Below are 17,286 nucleotides of genomic sequence, written 5' to 3'. Positions count from 1 at the left end.
ACCAATTCTGGTTATCGCTTCTCGGCCTTTTGGCTAAGATCAAGTGTAGTATCTGTTCTTATCAGTTTAATATCTGATACGTCCCCTATCTGGGGACCATATATTAAATGGATTTTTAGAACAGGGAGATGGAAAAAGAGCTTGCTCTGTCCACTCCACGCATTGACCTGGTATTGCAGTACCTCCAGGAACGGTGCACCCCTTCTTAACCCAGTTTCCAAAAGCAGAACTCAATTCACCTGATTCATATTAGCCCGATTTAATGAATTGGAAGAAAGCATACGTCTTCATATGCACCTCAATTTGGCCCATTCACTTTTCACACTTCCTCCTTTTGTTTTTTATCTTTCACACTTTTGACTTTCTTTATTCATCCAAATAGCAAACTCATCACCACTCAACCTGACCAACTCGGCTATGTCCCCGTGCTGCAGTTCTCTGTCTTATCTAGATCATTTGCAATTGAATGGAATAGATCCCTTTTGGACAAAGTGGATTCACCTGCTGCTGCAGTGACCACAGGTGTGATAACATCTAGAATTGGCATCTGGTGCGATCTCTCCGCTTCCACTCCAAAGAAAGTTACCTGTTTATTCCTATCATGCATTGGTTTTTGGGGTTTTCTTTGAGTAATGATGATCTCTTTAGTAGTCTGTTGGCGCCCTCTCCTGGAGGAATAGTTTGCTTGCTCTTGGACATTCTAAAAGAGAGGTCATGATAGACATTGAGCTTCTGAGCTCAATTGGGGACAGTCATGGGTGATGAATGTTTGCAACCTACTGCGAAGCCTCATACCGCAATATAAGGAACGTCAAATACTAAGAAAGGGCGGCCTATGAAAGAATTACTACTTTCAATAAGTACACTTAAACGGCTAATTGGGAATAGAAAAACTGTAAAAAGCCCTCTGAGAAAGCCCCCCTCTAACCTTTGATAGTAAGCTTTTCTGTAGTCTGCCTGTTGATGTATTTTCCGTTTGAACTGTGCACAACATGAAGAGACGGAACACTGGCGGCTTGTCACAATGCCCCCCGATGACATCACAATAGCGCTGCTGCCTAGAAAACAAGCTGCGCAGAAGAAGTTGTTCTTTGGGTGGGAGGGTGGGCTAGTGGAAGGAGGGGGCAATCTCTTTTTTTCCCGGGTGGTAGGGGGATGACAGGAGAAGGGAAGCGGGTGGTGAGAAAGGTACAGAGGGCAGGGTTTGGGGGCTGGGAAGGAAAGGGAAAAGATTAGGGTTTGGGGATGATGAAAGGGCTTTCTACGGGTAAGGATGGCAAAGGGTGGCAGTGACGGAAAGTCAGGCAACCTGTCCTGTCCGTCTTTTTGTATCGTGAATTGGAAAGACTGCAAGGGGGAGGGGAGTTGCTTGCGCCCTAAAGGAGGAGTTATTCAGATTCATTGCAGTGGGCGGCGGCTGCAAAACGCACCATTCTTCTTGTTTTGGCTCTGCAAAGCAGCCTTTTCAAGGGTTGGCTTGGGTGACAAAATGTCTTGTGTAGGCGTGGGTTTGTCTCCCTCTCGCTCTCTCTCCCTAAGATGTGTCCGGCATAGGCCAGGGTGCCACTCGAGGCCCAAACCAATTCTGGTTATCGCTTCTCGGCCTTTTGGCTAAGATCAAGTGTAGTATCTGTTCTTATCAGTTTAATATCTGATACGTCCCCTATCTGGGGACCATATATTAAATGGATTTTTAGAACAGGGAGATGGAAAAAGAGCTTGCTCTGTCCACTCCACGCATTGACCTGGTATTGCAGTACCTCCAGGAACGGTGCACCCCTTCTTAACCCAGTTTCCAAAAGCAGAACTCAATTCACCTGATTCATATTAGCCCGATTTAATGAATTGGAAGAAAGCATACGTCTTCATATGCACCTCAATTTGGCCCATTCACTTTTCACACTTCCTCCTTTTGTTTTTTATCTTTCACACTTTTGACTTTCTTTATTCATCCAAATAGCAAACTCATCACCACTCAACCTGACCAACTCGGCTATGTCCCCGTGCTGCAGTTCTCTGTCTTATCTAGATCATTTGCAATTGAATGGAATAGATCCCTTTTGGACAAAGTGGATTCACCTGCTGCTGCAGTGACCACAGGTGTGATAACATCTAGAATTGGCATCTGGTGCGATCTCTCCGCTTCCACTCCAAAGAAAGTTACCTGTTTATTCCTATCATGCATTGGTTTTTGGGGTTTTCTTTGAGTAATGATGATCTCTTTAGTAGTCTGTTGGCGCCCTCTCCTGGAGGAATAGTTTGCTTGCTCTTGGACATTCTAAAAGAGAGGTCATGATAGACATTGAGCTTCTGAGCTCAATTGGGGACAGTCATGGGTGATGAATGTTTGCAACCTACTGCGAAGCCTCATACCGCAATATAAGGAACGTCAAATACTAAGAAAGGGCGGCCTATGAAAGAATTACTACTTTCAATAAGTACACTTAAACGGCTAATTGGGAATAGAAAAACTGTAAAAAGCCCTCTGAGAAAGCCCCCCTCTAACCTTTGATAGTAAGCTTTTCTGTAGTCTGCCTGTTGATGTATTTTCCGTTTGAACTGTGCACAACATGAAGAGACGGAACACTGGCGGCTTGTCACAATGCCCCCCGATGACATCACAATAGCGCTGCTGCCTAGAAAACAAGCTGCGCAGAAGAAGTTGTTCTTTGGGTGGGAGGGTGGGCTAGTGGAAGGAGGGGGCAATCTCTTTTTTTCCCGGGTGGTAGGGGGATGACAGGAGAAGGGAAGCGGGTGGTGAGAAAGGTACAGAGGGCAGGGTTTGGGGGCTGGGAAGGAAAGGGAAAAGATTAGGGTTTGGGGATGATGAAAGGGCTTTCTACGGGTAAGGATGGCAAAGGGTGGCAGTGACGGAAAGTCAGGCAACCTGTCCTGTCCGTCTTTTTGTATCGTGAATTGGAAAGACTGCAAGGGGGAGGGGAGTTGCTTGCGCCCTAAAGGAGGAGTTATTCAGATTCATTGCAGTGGGCGGCGGCTGCAAAACGCACCATTCTTCTTGTTTTGGCTCTGCAAAGCAGCCTTTTCAAGGGTTGGCTTGGGTGACAAAATGTCTTGTGTAGGCGTGGGTTTGTCTCCCTCTCGCTCTCTCTCCCTAAGATGTGTCCGGCATAGGCCAGGGTGCCACTCGAGGCCCAAACCAATTCTGGTTATCGCTTCTCGGCCTTTTGGCTAAGATCAAGTGTAGTATCTGTTCTTATCAGTTTAATATCTGATACGTCCCCTATCTGGGGACCATATATTAAATGGATTTTTAGAACAGGGAGATGGAAAAAGAGCTTGCTCTGTCCACTCCACGCATTGACCTGGTATTGCAGTACCTCCAGGAACGGTGCACCCCTTCTTAACCCAGTTTCCAAAAGCAGAACTCAATTCACCTGATTCATATTAGCCCGATTTAATGAATTGGAAGAAAGCATACGTCTTCATATGCACCTCAATTTGGCCCATTCACTTTTCACACTTCCTCCTTTTGTTTTTTATCTTTCACACTTTTGACTTTCTTTATTCATCCAAATAGCAAACTCATCACCACTCAACCTGACCAACTCGGCTATGTCCCCGTGCTGCAGTTCTCTGTCTTATCTAGATCATTTGCAATTGAATGGAATAGATCCCTTTTGGACAAAGTGGATTCACCTGCTGCTGCAGTGACCACAGGTGTGATAACATCTAGAATTGGCATCTGGTGCGATCTCTCCGCTTCCACTCCAAAGAAAGTTACCTGTTTATTCCTATCATGCATTGGTTTTTGGGGTTTTCTTTGAGTAATGATGATCTCTTTAGTAGTCTGTTGGCGCCCTCTCCTGGAGGAATAGTTTGCTTGCTCTTGGACATTCTAAAAGAGAGGTCATGATAGACATTGAGCTTCTGAGCTCAATTGGGGACAGTCATGGGTGATGAATGTTTGCAACCTACTGCGAAGCCTCATACCGCAATATAAGGAACGTCAAATACTAAGAAAGGGCGGCCTATGAAAGAATTACTACTTTCAATAAGTACACTTAAACGGCTAATTGGGAATAGAAAAACTGTAAAAAGCCCTCTGAGAAAGCCCCCCTCTAACCTTTGATAGTAAGCTTTTCTGTAGTCTGCCTGTTGATGTATTTTCCGTTTGAACTGTGCACAACATGAAGAGACGGAACACTGGCGGCTTGTCACAATGCCCCCCGATGACATCACAATAGCGCTGCTGCCTAGAAAACAAGCTGCGCAGAAGAAGTTGTTCTTTGGGTGGGAGGGTGGGCTAGTGGAAGGAGGGGGCAATCTCTTTTTTTCCCGGGTGGTAGGGGGATGACAGGAGAAGGGAAGCGGGTGGTGAGAAAGGTACAGAGGGCAGGGTTTGGGGGCTGGGAAGGAAAGGGAAAAGATTAGGGTTTGGGGATGATGAAAGGGCTTTCTACGGGTAAGGATGGCAAAGGGTGGCAGTGACGGAAAGTCAGGCAACCTGTCCTGTCCGTCTTTTTGTATCGTGAATTGGAAAGACTGCAAGGGGGAGGGGAGTTGCTTGCGCCCTAAAGGAGGAGTTATTCAGATTCATTGCAGTGGGCGGCGGCTGCAAAACGCACCATTCTTCTTGTTTTGGCTCTGCAAAGCAGCCTTTTCAAGGGTTGGCTTGGGTGACAAAATGTCTTGTGTAGGCGTGGGTTTGTCTCCCTCTCGCTCTCTCTCCCTAAGATGTGTCCGGCATAGGCCAGGGTGCCACTCGAGGCCCAAACCAATTCTGGTTATCGCTTCTCGGCCTTTTGGCTAAGATCAAGTGTAGTATCTGTTCTTATCAGTTTAATATCTGATACGTCCCCTATCTGGGGACCATATATTAAATGGATTTTTAGAACAGGGAGATGGAAAAAGAGCTTGCTCTGTCCACTCCACGCATTGACCTGGTATTGCAGTACCTCCAGGAACGGTGCACCCCTTCTTAACCCAGTTTCCAAAAGCAGAACTCAATTCACCTGATTCATATTAGCCCGATTTAATGAATTGGAAGAAAGCATACGTCTTCATATGCACCTCAATTTGGCCCATTCACTTTTCACACTTCCTCCTTTTGTTTTTTATCTTTCACACTTTTGACTTTCTTTATTCATCCAAATAGCAAACTCATCACCACTCAACCTGACCAACTCGGCTATGTCCCCGTGCTGCAGTTCTCTGTCTTATCTAGATCATTTGCAATTGAATGGAATAGATCCCTTTTGGACAAAGTGGATTCACCTGCTGCTGCAGTGACCACAGGTGTGATAACATCTAGAATTGGCATCTGGTGCGATCTCTCCGCTTCCACTCCAAAGAAAGTTACCTGTTTATTCCTATCATGCATTGGTTTTTGGGGTTTTCTTTGAGTAATGATGATCTCTTTAGTAGTCTGTTGGCGCCCTCTCCTGGAGGAATAGTTTGCTTGCTCTTGGACATTCTAAAAGAGAGGTCATGATAGACATTGAGCTTCTGAGCTCAATTGGGGACAGTCATGGGTGATGAATGTTTGCAACCTACTGCGAAGCCTCATACCGCAATATAAGGAACGTCAAATACTAAGAAAGGGCGGCCTATGAAAGAATTACTACTTTCAATAAGTACACTTAAACGGCTAATTGGGAATAGAAAAACTGTAAAAAGCCCTCTGAGAAAGCCCCCCTCTAACCTTTGATAGTAAGCTTTTCTGTAGTCTGCCTGTTGATGTATTTTCCGTTTGAACTGTGCACAACATGAAGAGACGGAACACTGGCGGCTTGTCACAATGCCCCCCGATGACATCACAATAGCGCTGCTGCCTAGAAAACAAGCTGCGCAGAAGAAGTTGTTCTTTGGGTGGGAGGGTGGGCTAGTGGAAGGAGGGGGCAATCTCTTTTTTTCCCGGGTGGTAGGGGGATGACAGGAGAAGGGAAGCGGGTGGTGAGAAAGGTACAGAGGGCAGGGTTTGGGGGCTGGGAAGGAAAGGGAAAAGATTAGGGTTTGGGGATGATGAAAGGGCTTTCTACGGGTAAGGATGGCAAAGGGTGGCAGTGACGGAAAGTCAGGCAACCTGTCCTGTCCGTCTTTTTGTATCGTGAATTGGAAAGACTGCAAGGGGGAGGGGAGTTGCTTGCGCCCTAAAGGAGGAGTTATTCAGATTCATTGCAGTGGGCGGCGGCTGCAAAACGCACCATTCTTCTTGTTTTGGCTCTGCAAAGCAGCCTTTTCAAGGGTTGGCTTGGGTGACAAAATGTCTTGTGTAGGCGTGGGTTTGTCTCCCTCTCGCTCTCTCTCCCTAAGATGTGTCCGGCATAGGCCAGGGTGCCACTCGAGGCCCAAACCAATTCTGGTTATCGCTTCTCGGCCTTTTGGCTAAGATCAAGTGTAGTATCTGTTCTTATCAGTTTAATATCTGATACGTCCACTATCTGGGGACCATATATTAAATGGATTTTTAGAACAGGGAGATGGAAAAAGAGCTTGCTCTGTCCACTCCACGCATTGACCTGGTATTGCAGTACCTCCAGGAACGGTGCACCCCTTCTTAACCCAGTTTCCAAAAGCAGAACTCAATTCACCTGATTCATATTAGCCCGATTTAATGAATTGGAAGAAAGCATACGTCTTCATATGCACCTCAATTTGGCCCATTCACTTTTCACACTTCCTCCTTTTGTTTTTTATCTTTCACACTTTTGACTTTCTTTATTCATCCAAATAGCAAACTCATCACCACTCAACCTGACCAACTCGGCTATGTCCCCGTGCTGCAGTTCTCTGTCTTATCTAGATCATTTGCAATTGAATGGAATAGATCCCTTTTGGACAAAGTGGATTCACCTGCTGCTGCAGTGACCACAGGTGTGATAACATCTAGAATTGGCATCTGGTGCGATCTCTCCGCTTCCACTCCAAAGAAAGTTACCTGTTTATTCCTATCATGCATTGGTTTTTGGGGTTTTCTTTGAGTAATGATGATCTCTTTAGTAGTCTGTTGGCGCCCTCTCCTGGAGGAATAGTTTGCTTGCTCTTGGACATTCTAAAAGAGAGGTCATGATAGACATTGAGCTTCTGAGCTCAATTGGGGACAGTCATGGGTGATGAATGTTTGCAACCTACTGCGAAGCCTCATACCGCAATATAAGGAACGTCAAATACTAAGAAAGGGCGGCCTATGAAAGAATTACTACTTTCAATAAGTACACTTAAACGGCTAATTGGGAATAGAAAAACTGTAAAAAGCCCTCTGAGAAAGCCCCCCTCTAACCTTTGATAGTAAGCTTTTCTGTAGTCTGCCTGTTGATGTATTTTCCGTTTGAACTGTGCACAACATGAAGAGACGGAACACTGGCGGCTTGTCACAATGCCCCCCGATGACATCACAATAGCGCTGCTGCCTAGAAAACAAGCTGCGCAGAAGAAGTTGTTCTTTGGGTGGGAGGGTGGGCTAGTGGAAGGAGGGGGCAATCTCTTTTTTTCCCGGGTGGTAGGGGGATGACAGGAGAAGGGAAGCGGGTGGTGAGAAAGGTACAGAGGGCAGGGTTTGGGGGCTGGGAAGGAAAGGGAAAAGATTAGGGTTTGGGGATGATGAAAGGGCTTTCTACGGGTAAGGATGGCAAAGGGTGGCAGTGACGGAAAGTCAGGCAACCTGTCCTGTCCGTCTTTTTGTATCGTGAATTGGAAAGACTGCAAGGGGGAGGGGAGTTGCTTGCGCCCTAAAGGAGGAGTTATTCAGATTCATTGCAGTGGGCGGCGGCTGCAAAACGCACCATTCTTCTTGTTTTGGCTCTGCAAAGCAGCCTTTTCAAGGGTTGGCTTGGGTGACAAAATGTCTTGTGTAGGCGTGGGTTTGTCTCCCTCTCGCTCTCTCTCCCTAAGATGTGTCCGGCATAGGCCAGGGTGCCACTCGAGGCCCAAACCAATTCTGGTTATCGCTTCTCGGCCTTTTGGCTAAGATCAAGTGTAGTATCTGTTCTTATCAGTTTAATATCTGATACGTCCCCTATCTGGGGACCATATATTAAATGGATTTTTAGAACAGGGAGATGGAAAAAGAGCTTGCTCTGTCCACTCCACGCATTGACCTGGTATTGCAGTACCTCCAGGAACGGTGCACCCCTTCTTAACCCAGTTTCCAAAAGCAGAACTCAATTCACCTGATTCATATTAGCCCGATTTAATGAATTGGAAGAAAGCATACGTCTTCATATGCACCTCAATTTGGCCCATTCACTTTTCACACTTCCTCCTTTTGTTTTTTATCTTTCACACTTTTGACTTTCTTTATTCATCCAAATAGCAAACTCATCACCACTCAACCTGACCAACTCGGCTATGTCCCCGTGCTGCAGTTCTCTGTCTTATCTAGATCATTTGCAATTGAATGGAATAGATCCCTTTTGGACAAAGTGGATTCACCTGCTGCTGCAGTGACCACAGGTGTGATAACATCTAGAATTGGCATCTGGTGCGATCTCTCCGCTTCCACTCCAAAGAAAGTTACCTGTTTATTCCTATCATGCATTGGTTTTTGGGGTTTTCTTTGAGTAATGATGATCTCTTTAGTAGTCTGTTGGCGCCCTCTCCTGGAGGAATAGTTTGCTTGCTCTTGGACATTCTAAAAGAGAGGTCATGATAGACATTGAGCTTCTGAGCTCAATTGGGGACAGTCATGGGTGATGAATGTTTGCAACCTACTGCGAAGCCTCATACCGCAATATAAGGAACGTCAAATACTAAGAAAGGGCGGCCTATGAAAGAATTACTACTTTCAATAAGTACACTTAAACGGCTAATTGGGAATAGAAAAACTGTAAAAAGCCCTCTGAGAAAGCCCCCCTCTAACCTTTGATAGTAAGCTTTTCTGTAGTCTGCCTGTTGATGTATTTTCCGTTTGAACTGTGCACAACATGAAGAGACGGAACACTGGCGGCTTGTCACAATGCCCCCCGATGACATCACAATAGCGCTGCTGCCTAGAAAACAAGCTGCGCAGAAGAAGTTGTTCTTTGGGTGGGAGGGTGGGCTAGTGGAAGGAGGGGGCAATCTCTTTTTTTCCCGGGTGGTAGGGGGATGACAGGAGAAGGGAAGCGGGTGGTGAGAAAGGTACAGAGGGCAGGGTTTGGGGGCTGGGAAGGAAAGGGAAAAGATTAGGGTTTGGGGATGATGAAAGGGCTTTCTACGGGTAAGGATGGCAAAGGGTGGCAGTGACGGAAAGTCAGGCAACCTGTCCTGTCCGTCTTTTTGTATCGTGAATTGGAAAGACTGCAAGGGGGAGGGGAGTTGCTTGCGCCCTAAAGGAGGAGTTATTCAGATTCATTGCAGTGGGCGGCGGCTGCAAAACGCACCATTCTTCTTGTTTTGGCTCTGCAAAGCAGCCTTTTCAAGGGTTGGCTTGGGTGACAAAATGTCTTGTGTAGGCGTGGGTTTGTCTCCCTCTCGCTCTCTCTCCCTAAGATGTGTCCGGCATAGGCCAGGGTGCCACTCGAGGCCCAAACCAATTCTGGTTATCGCTTCTCGGCCTTTTGGCTAAGATCAAGTGTAGTATCTGTTCTTATCAGTTTAATATCTGATACGTCCCCTATCTGGGGACCATATATTAAATGGATTTTTAGAACAGGGAGATGGAAAAAGAGCTTGCTCTGTCCACTCCACGCATTGACCTGGTATTGCAGTACCTCCAGGAACGGTGCACCCCTTCTTAACCCAGTTTCCAAAAGCAGAACTCAATTCACCTGATTCATATTAGCCCGATTTAATGAATTGGAAGAAAGCATACGTCTTCATATGCACCTCAATTTGGCCCATTCACTTTTCACACTTCCTCCTTTTGTTTTTTATCTTTCACACTTTTGACTTTCTTTATTCATCCAAATAGCAAACTCATCACCACTCAACCTGACCAACTCGGCTATGTCCCCGTGCTGCAGTTCTCTGTCTTATCTAGATCATTTGCAATTGAATGGAATAGATCCCTTTTGGACAAAGTGGATTCACCTGCTGCTGCAGTGACCACAGGTGTGATAACATCTAGAATTGGCATCTGGTGCGATCTCTCCGCTTCCACTCCAAAGAAAGTTACCTGTTTATTCCTATCATGCATTGGTTTTTGGGGTTTTCTTTGAGTAATGATGATCTCTTTAGTAGTCTGTTGGCGCCCTCTCCTGGAGGAATAGTTTGCTTGCTCTTGGACATTCTAAAAGAGAGGTCATGATAGACATTGAGCTTCTGAGCTCAATTGGGGACAGTCATGGGTGATGAATGTTTGCAACCTACTGCGAAGCCTCATACCGCAATATAAGGAACGTCAAATACTAAGAAAGGGCGGCCTATGAAAGAATTACTACTTTCAATAAGTACACTTAAACGGCTAATTGGGAATAGAAAAACTGTAAAAAGCCCTCTGAGAAAGCCCCCCTCTAACCTTTGATAGTAAGCTTTTCTGTAGTCTGCCTGTTGATGTATTTTCCGTTTGAACTGTGCACAACATGAAGAGACGGAACACTGGCGGCTTGTCACAATGCCCCCCGATGACATCACAATAGCGCTGCTGCCTAGAAAACAAGCTGCGCAGAAGAAGTTGTTCTTTGGGTGGGAGGGTGGGCTAGTGGAAGGAGGGGGCAATCTCTTTTTTTCCCGGGTGGTAGGGGGATGACAGGAGAAGGGAAGCGGGTGGTGAGAAAGGTACAGAGGGCAGGGTTTGGGGGCTGGGAAGGAAAGGGAAAAGATTAGGGTTTGGGGATGATGAAAGGGCTTTCTACGGGTAAGGATGGCAAAGGGTGGCAGTGACGGAAAGTCAGGCAACCTGTCCTGTCCGTCTTTTTGTATCGTGAATTGGAAAGACTGCAAGGGGGAGGGGAGTTGCTTGCGCCCTAAAGGAGGAGTTATTCAGATTCATTGCAGTGGGCGGCGGCTGCAAAACGCACCATTCTTCTTGTTTTGGCTCTGCAAAGCAGCCTTTTCAAGGGTTGGCTTGGGTGACAAAATGTCTTGTGTAGGCGTGGGTTTGTCTCCCTCTCGCTCTCTCTCCCTAAGATGTGTCCGGCATAGGCCAGGGTGCCACTCGAGGCCCAAACCAATTCTGGTTATCGCTTCTCGGCCTTTTGGCTAAGATCAAGTGTAGTGTTGTTCGAAGAGGTGGTTTAAGCTCCAGGCCACCTTAGTACAATGATACAATGCACACTGGAAGGTTGCGCTTGCTAGTACTCTGGGTGGATAGTATATTCATCTAGAGGAAAACATGGCCCTACCAGGATCGAGGCTATTAGACTGAGTAAGGGTGGGGGGCTATGGTACAACGTGCCCCAGGACTGACGACCCTGGAGTGAGTCTGAGCTTGCTGGCTTGGGACCCCGGCAAGCCTTGGGCTCTGTAGCACACCGTACCTTGCCTTTTCATACTTTTTGAGCATATTACCCTATCCCGGCCTTCTGGCTAGGAAGGGAAATTTTTATAATCCCGGTCGGAGGTCTGGTCAGCTTTGGGCTGAGAAACTAACACCCGGTTGGAGGTCTGGGTCAGCTTCGGCTGAGAAACCAACACCCGGTTGGAGGTCTGGGTCAGCTTCGGCTGAGAAACCAACACCCGGTTGGAGGTCCGGTTAGCCTTGGGCTGAGAAACCAACACCGGTTGACGGTCCGGGCAGTTTCGGCTGCGAAACCAACAACTAGTAGCTCTCTACTCCACTTGGGTAAGATGCCTGGGTGGACGCTGGGAGCAACGACAAGGCTCAACCAGGCTTCGGCTTGGGAGAGCACCGAAGATCCCTGACCCTTGCTGTGGCCTTCTGGCTCGGAGGGACGGGGTTGATTTTTGGGGACCCTCTCCTCACGGTGGGGTCCACACGAATCCTAGCCTTTGCACTGTTTTTGGTGTGACTTCGGTCATGCATTTTTTGTGGTGCTTTGGAAAGCTTCATTAAATCAAAAATCTGTTCTTATCAGTTTAATATCTGATACGTCCCCTATCTGGGGACCATATATTAAATGGATTTTTAGAACAGGGAGATGGAAAAAGAGCTTGCTCTGTCCACTCCACGCATTGACCTGGTATTGCAGTACCTCCAGGAACGGTGCACCCCTTCTTAACCCAGTTTCCAAAAGCAGAACTCAATTCACCTGATTCATATTAGCCCGATTTAATGAATTGGAAGAAAGCATACGTCTTCATATGCACCTCAATTTGGCCCATTCACTTTTCACACTTCCTCCTTTTGTTTTTTATCTTTCACACTTTTGACTTTCTTTATTCATCCAAATAGCAAACTCATCACCACTCAACCTGACCAACTCGGCTATGTCCCCGTGCTGCAGTTCTCTGTCTTATCTAGATCATTTGCAATTGAATGGAATAGATCCCTTTTGGACAAAGTGGATTCACCTGCTGCTGCAGTGACCACAGGTGTGATAACATCTAGAATTGGCATCTGGTGCGATCTCTCCGCTTCCACTCCAAAGAAAGTTACCTGTTTATTCCTATCATGCATTGGTTTTTGGGGTTTTCTTTGAGTAATGATGATCTCTTTAGTAGTCTGTTGGCGCCCTCTCCTGGAGGAATAGTTTGCTTGCTCTTGGACATTCTAAAAGAGAGGTCATGATAGACATTGAGCTTCTGAGCTCAATTGGGGACAGTCATGGGTGATGAATGTTTGCAACCTACTGCGAAGCCTCATACCGCAATATAAGGAACGTCAAATACTAAGAAAGGGCGGCCTATGAAAGAATTACTACTTTCAATAAGTACACTTAAACGGCTAATTGGGAATAGAAAAACTGTAAAAAGCCCTCTGAGAAAGCCCCCCTCTAACCTTTGATAGTAAGCTTTTCTGTAGTCTGCCTGTTGATGTATTTTCCGTTTGAACTGTGCACAACATGAAGAGACGGAACACTGGCGGCTTGTCACAATGCCCCCCGATGACATCACAATAGCGCTGCTGCCTAGAAAACAAGCTGCGCAGAAGAAGTTGTTCTTTGGGTGGGAGGGTGGGCTAGTGGAAGGAGGGGGCAATCTCTTTTTTTCCCGGGTGGTAGGGGGATGACAGGAGAAGGGAAGCGGGTGGTGAGAAAGGTACAGAGGGCAGGGTTTGGGGGCTGGGAAGGAAAGGGAAAAGATTAGGGTTTGGGGATGATGAAAGGGCTTTCTACGGGTAAGGATGGCAAAGGGTGGCAGTGACGGAAAGTCAGGCAACCTGTCCTGTCCGTCTTTTTGTATCGTGAATTGGAAAGACTGCAAGGGGGAGGGGAGTTGCTTGCGCCCTAAAGGAGGAGTTATTCAGATTCATTGCAGTGGGCGGCGGCTGCAAAACGCACCATTCTTCTTGTTTTGGCTCTGCAAAGCAGCCTTTTCAAGGGTTGGCTTGGGTGACAAAATGTCTTGTGTAGGCGTGGGTTTGTCTCCCTCTCGCTCTCTCTCCCTAAGATGTGTCCGGCATAGGCCAGGGTGCCACTCGAGGCCCAAACCAATTCTGGTTATCGCTTCTCGGCCTTTTGGCTAAGATCAAGTGTAGTATCTGTTCTTATCAGTTTAATATCTGATACGTCCCCTATCTGGGGACCATATATTAAATGGATTTTTAGAACAGGGAGATGGAAAAAGAGCTTGCTCTGTCCACTCCACGCATTGACCTGGTATTGCAGTACCTCCAGGAACGGTGCACCCCTTCTTAACCCAGTTTCCAAAAGCAGAACTCAATTCACCTGATTCATATTAGCCCGATTTAATGAATTGGAAGAAAGCATACGTCTTCATATGCACCTCAATTTGGCCCATTCACTTTTCACACTTCCTCCTTTTGTTTTTTATCTTTCACACTTTTGACTTTCTTTATTCATCCAAATAGCAAACTCATCACCACTCAACCTGACCAACTCGGCTATGTCCCCGTGCTGCAGTTCTCTGTCTTATCTAGATCATTTGCAATTGAATGGAATAGATCCCTTTTGGACAAAGTGGATTCACCTGCTGCTGCAGTGACCACAGGTGTGATAACATCTAGAATTGGCATCTGGTGCGATCTCTCCGCTTCCACTCCAAAGAAAGTTACCTGTTTATTCCTATCATGCATTGGTTTTTGGGGTTTTCTTTGAGTAATGATGATCTCTTTAGTAGTCTGTTGGCGCCCTCTCCTGGAGGAATAGTTTGCTTGCTCTTGGACATTCTAAAAGAGAGGTCATGATAGACATTGAGCTTCTGAGCTCAATTGGGGACAGTCATGGGTGATGAATGTTTGCAACCTACTGCGAAGCCTCATACCGCAATATAAGGAACGTCAAATACTAAGAAAGGGCGGCCTATGAAAGAATTACTACTTTCAATAAGTACACTTAAACGGCTAATTGGGAATAGAAAAACTGTAAAAAGCCCTCTGAGAAAGCCCCCCTCTAACCTTTGATAGTAAGCTTTTCTGTAGTCTGCCTGTTGATGTATTTTCCGTTTGAACTGTGCACAACATGAAGAGACGGAACACTGGCGGCTTGTCACAATGCCCCCCGATGACATCACAATAGCGCTGCTGCCTAGAAAACAAGCTGCGCAGAAGAAGTTGTTCTTTGGGTGGGAGGGTGGGCTAGTGGAAGGAGGGGGCAATCTCTTTTTTTCCCGGGTGGTAGGGGGATGACAGGAGAAGGGAAGCGGGTGGTGAGAAAGGTACAGAGGGCAGGGTTTGGGGGCTGGGAAGGAAAGGGAAAAGATTAGGGTTTGGGGATGATGAAAGGGCTTTCTACGGGTAAGGATGGCAAAGGGTGGCAGTGACGGAAAGTCAGGCAACCTGTCCTGTCCGTCTTTTTGTATCGTGAATTGGAAAGACTGCAAGGGGGAGGGGAGTTGCTTGCGCCCTAAAGGAGGAGTTATTCAGATTCATTGCAGTGGGCGGCGGCTGCAAAACGCACCATTCTTCTTGTTTTGGCTCTGCAAAGCAGCCTTTTCAAGGGTTGGCTTGGGTGACAAAATGTCTTGTGTAGGCGTGGGTTTGTCTCCCTCTCGCTCTCTCTCCCTAAGATGTGTCCGGCATAGGCCAGGGTGCCACTCGAGGCCCAAACCAATTCTGGTTATCGCTTCTCGGCCTTTTGGCTAAGATCAAGTGTAGTATCTGTTCTTATCAGTTTAATATCTGATACGTCCCCTATCTGGGGACCATATATTAAATGGATTTTTAGAACAGGGAGATGGAAAAAGAGCTTGCTCTGTCCACTCCACGCATTGACCTGGTATTGCAGTACCTCCAGGAACGGTGCACCCCTTCTTAACCCAGTTTCCAAAAGCAGAACTCAATTCACCTGATTCATATTAGCCCGATTTAATGAATTGGAAGAAAGCATACGTCTTCATATGCACCTCAATTTGGCCCATTCACTTTTCACACTTCCTCCTTTTGTTTTTTATCTTTCACACTTTTGACTTTCTTTATTCATCCAAATAGCAAACTCATCACCACTCAACCTGACCAACTCGGCTATGTCCCCGTGCTGCAGTTCTCTGTCTTATCTAGATCATTTGCAATTGAATGGAATAGATCCCTTTTGGACAAAGTGGATTCACCTGCTGCTGCAGTGACCACAGGTGTGATAACATCTAGAATTGGCATCTGGTGCGATCTCTCCGCTTCCACTCCAAAGAAAGTTACCTGTTTATTCCTATCATGCATTGGTTTTTGGGGTTTTCTTTGAGTAATGATGATCTCTTTAGTAGTCTGTTGGCGCCCTCTCCTGGAGGAATAGTTTGCTTGCTCTTGGACATTCTAAAAGAGAGGTCATGATAGACATTGAGCTTCTGAGCTCAATTGGGGACAGTCATGGGTGATGAATGTTTGCAACCTACTGCGAAGCCTCATACCGCAATATAAGGAACGTCAAATACTAAGAAAGGGCGGCCTATGAAAGAATTACTACTTTCAATAAGTACACTTAAACGGCTAATTGGGAATAGAAAAACTGTAAAAAGCCCTCTGAGAAAGCCCCCCTCTAACCTTTGATAGTAAGCTTTTCTGTAGTCTGCCTGTTGATGTATTTTCCGTTTGAACTGTGCACAACATGAAGAGACGGAACACTGGCGGCTTGTCACAATGCCCCCCGATGACATCACAATAGCGCTGCTGCCTAGAAAACAAGCTGCGCAGAAGAAGTTGTTCTTTGGGTGGGAGGGTGGGCTAGTGGAAGGAGGGGGCAATCTCTTTTTTTCCCGGGTGGTAGGGGGATGACAGGAGAAGGGAAGCGGGTGGTGAGAAAGGTACAGAGGGCAGGGTTTGGGGGCTGGGAAGGAAAGGGAAAAGATTAGGGTTTGGGGATGATGAAAGGGCTTTCTACGGGTAAGGATGGCAAAGGGTGGCAGTGACGGAAAGTCAGGCAACCTGTCCTGTCCGTCTTTTTGTATCGTGAATTGGAAAGACTGCAAGGGGGAGGGGAGTTGCTTGCGCCCTAAAGGAGGAGTTATTCAGATTCATTGCAGTGGGCGGCGGCTGCAAAACGCACCATTCTTCTTGTTTTGGCTCTGCAAAGCAGCCTTTTCAAGGGTTGGCTTGGGTGACAAAATGTCTTGTGTAGGCGTGGGTTTGTCTCCCTCTCGCTCTCTCTCCCTAAGATGTGTCCGGCATAGGCCAGGGTGCCACTCGAGGCCCAAACCAATTCTGGTTATCGCTTCTCGGCCTTTTGGCTAAGATCAAGTGTAGTATCTGTGAGGCTCGGCAGATGCAATGCACACTGGAAGGTTGCGCTTGCTAGTACTCTTGATGTATAGTATATTCATCTAGAGGAAAACATGGCCCTACCAGGATCGAGGCTATTAGACTGAGTAAGTGTGGGGGCTATGGTGCAATGTGCCCCAGGACTGACGACCCTGGAGTGAGTCTGAGCTTGCTGGCTTGGGACCCCGGCGAGCCTTGGGCTCTGTAGCACACCGTACCTTGCCCTTTCATACTTTCTGAGCATATTGCTCTATCCCGGCCTTCTGGCTAGGAAGGGAAATTTTTATAATCATGGTCGGAGGTCCGTTCAGCTTTGGGCTGAGAAACCAACACCCGGTTGGAGGTCCGGGTCAGCTTCGGCTGAGAAACCAACACCCGGTTGGAGGTCTGGGTCAGCTTCGGCTGAGAAACCAACACCCGGTTGGAGGTCCGGGTCAGCTTCGGCTGAGAAACCAACACCCGGTTGGAGGTCCGGTTAGCCTTGGGCTGAGAAACCAACACCGGTTGACGGTCCGGGCAGTTTCGGCTGCGAAACCAACAACTAGTAGCTCTCTACTCCACTTGGGTAAGATGCCTGGGTGGACGCTGGGAGCAACGACAAGGCTCAACCAGGCTTCGGCTTGGGGGAGCACCGAAGA

The 17,286-nt window shown here is 47.0% G+C and overlaps 10 non-coding genes and 1 pseudogene across 10 annotated transcripts; all 11 read left to right on the top strand.

Annotated features, from left to right (window-relative positions):
* The first annotated feature begins 13 nt into the window (after positions 1–13).
* Positions 14–204, top strand: LOC142286449 (U2 spliceosomal RNA). The gene has a single exon (XR_012747609.1). It is a non-coding gene; the product is annotated as a U2 spliceosomal RNA (small nuclear RNA).
* A 1,387-nt stretch (positions 205–1,591) lies between these two features.
* On the top strand, positions 1,592–1,782 carry LOC142286448 (U2 spliceosomal RNA). Its single transcript, XR_012747608.1, has one exon. It is a non-coding gene; the product is annotated as a U2 spliceosomal RNA (small nuclear RNA).
* A 1,387-nt stretch (positions 1,783–3,169) lies between these two features.
* Positions 3,170–3,360, top strand: LOC142286446 (U2 spliceosomal RNA). Its single transcript, XR_012747607.1, has one exon. It is a non-coding gene; the product is annotated as a U2 spliceosomal RNA (small nuclear RNA).
* A 1,387-nt stretch (positions 3,361–4,747) lies between these two features.
* On the top strand, positions 4,748–4,938 carry LOC142286445 (U2 spliceosomal RNA). The gene has a single exon (XR_012747606.1). It is a non-coding gene; the product is annotated as a U2 spliceosomal RNA (small nuclear RNA).
* A 1,387-nt stretch (positions 4,939–6,325) lies between these two features.
* LOC142286423 (U2 spliceosomal RNA) lies at positions 6,326–6,516 on the top strand. The gene has a single exon (XR_012747591.1). It is a non-coding gene; the product is annotated as a U2 spliceosomal RNA (small nuclear RNA).
* Positions 6,517–7,903: 1,387 nt separating this feature from the next.
* Positions 7,904–8,094, top strand: LOC142286444 (U2 spliceosomal RNA). Its single transcript, XR_012747605.1, has one exon. It is a non-coding gene; the product is annotated as a U2 spliceosomal RNA (small nuclear RNA).
* Positions 8,095–9,481: 1,387 nt separating this feature from the next.
* Positions 9,482–9,672, top strand: LOC142286442 (U2 spliceosomal RNA). The gene has a single exon (XR_012747604.1). It is a non-coding gene; the product is annotated as a U2 spliceosomal RNA (small nuclear RNA).
* Positions 9,673–11,861: 2,189 nt separating this feature from the next.
* Positions 11,862–12,054, top strand: LOC142286424 (U2 spliceosomal RNA). The gene has a single exon (XR_012747592.1). It is a non-coding gene; the product is annotated as a U2 spliceosomal RNA (small nuclear RNA).
* A 1,387-nt stretch (positions 12,055–13,441) lies between these two features.
* LOC142286430 (U2 spliceosomal RNA) lies at positions 13,442–13,632 on the top strand. Its single transcript, XR_012747598.1, has one exon. It is a non-coding gene; the product is annotated as a U2 spliceosomal RNA (small nuclear RNA).
* Positions 13,633–15,019: 1,387 nt separating this feature from the next.
* LOC142286419 (U2 spliceosomal RNA) lies at positions 15,020–15,210 on the top strand. Its single transcript, XR_012747587.1, has one exon. It is a non-coding gene; the product is annotated as a U2 spliceosomal RNA (small nuclear RNA).
* Positions 15,211–16,597: 1,387 nt separating this feature from the next.
* LOC142286438 (U2 spliceosomal RNA) lies at positions 16,598–16,724 on the top strand (annotated as a pseudogene).
* The last annotated feature ends 562 nt before the right edge of the window (positions 16,725–17,286 follow it).

This window comes from Anomaloglossus baeobatrachus, unplaced genomic scaffold (assembly GCF_048569485.1).
Source record: "Anomaloglossus baeobatrachus isolate aAnoBae1 unplaced genomic scaffold, aAnoBae1.hap1 Scaffold_658, whole genome shotgun sequence".
NCBI lineage: Eukaryota > Metazoa > Chordata > Amphibia > Anura > Aromobatidae > Anomaloglossus > Anomaloglossus baeobatrachus.
Note: the sequence above shows the minus strand (reverse complement) of the source record. Positions and strands in the feature narration are given on the sequence as shown.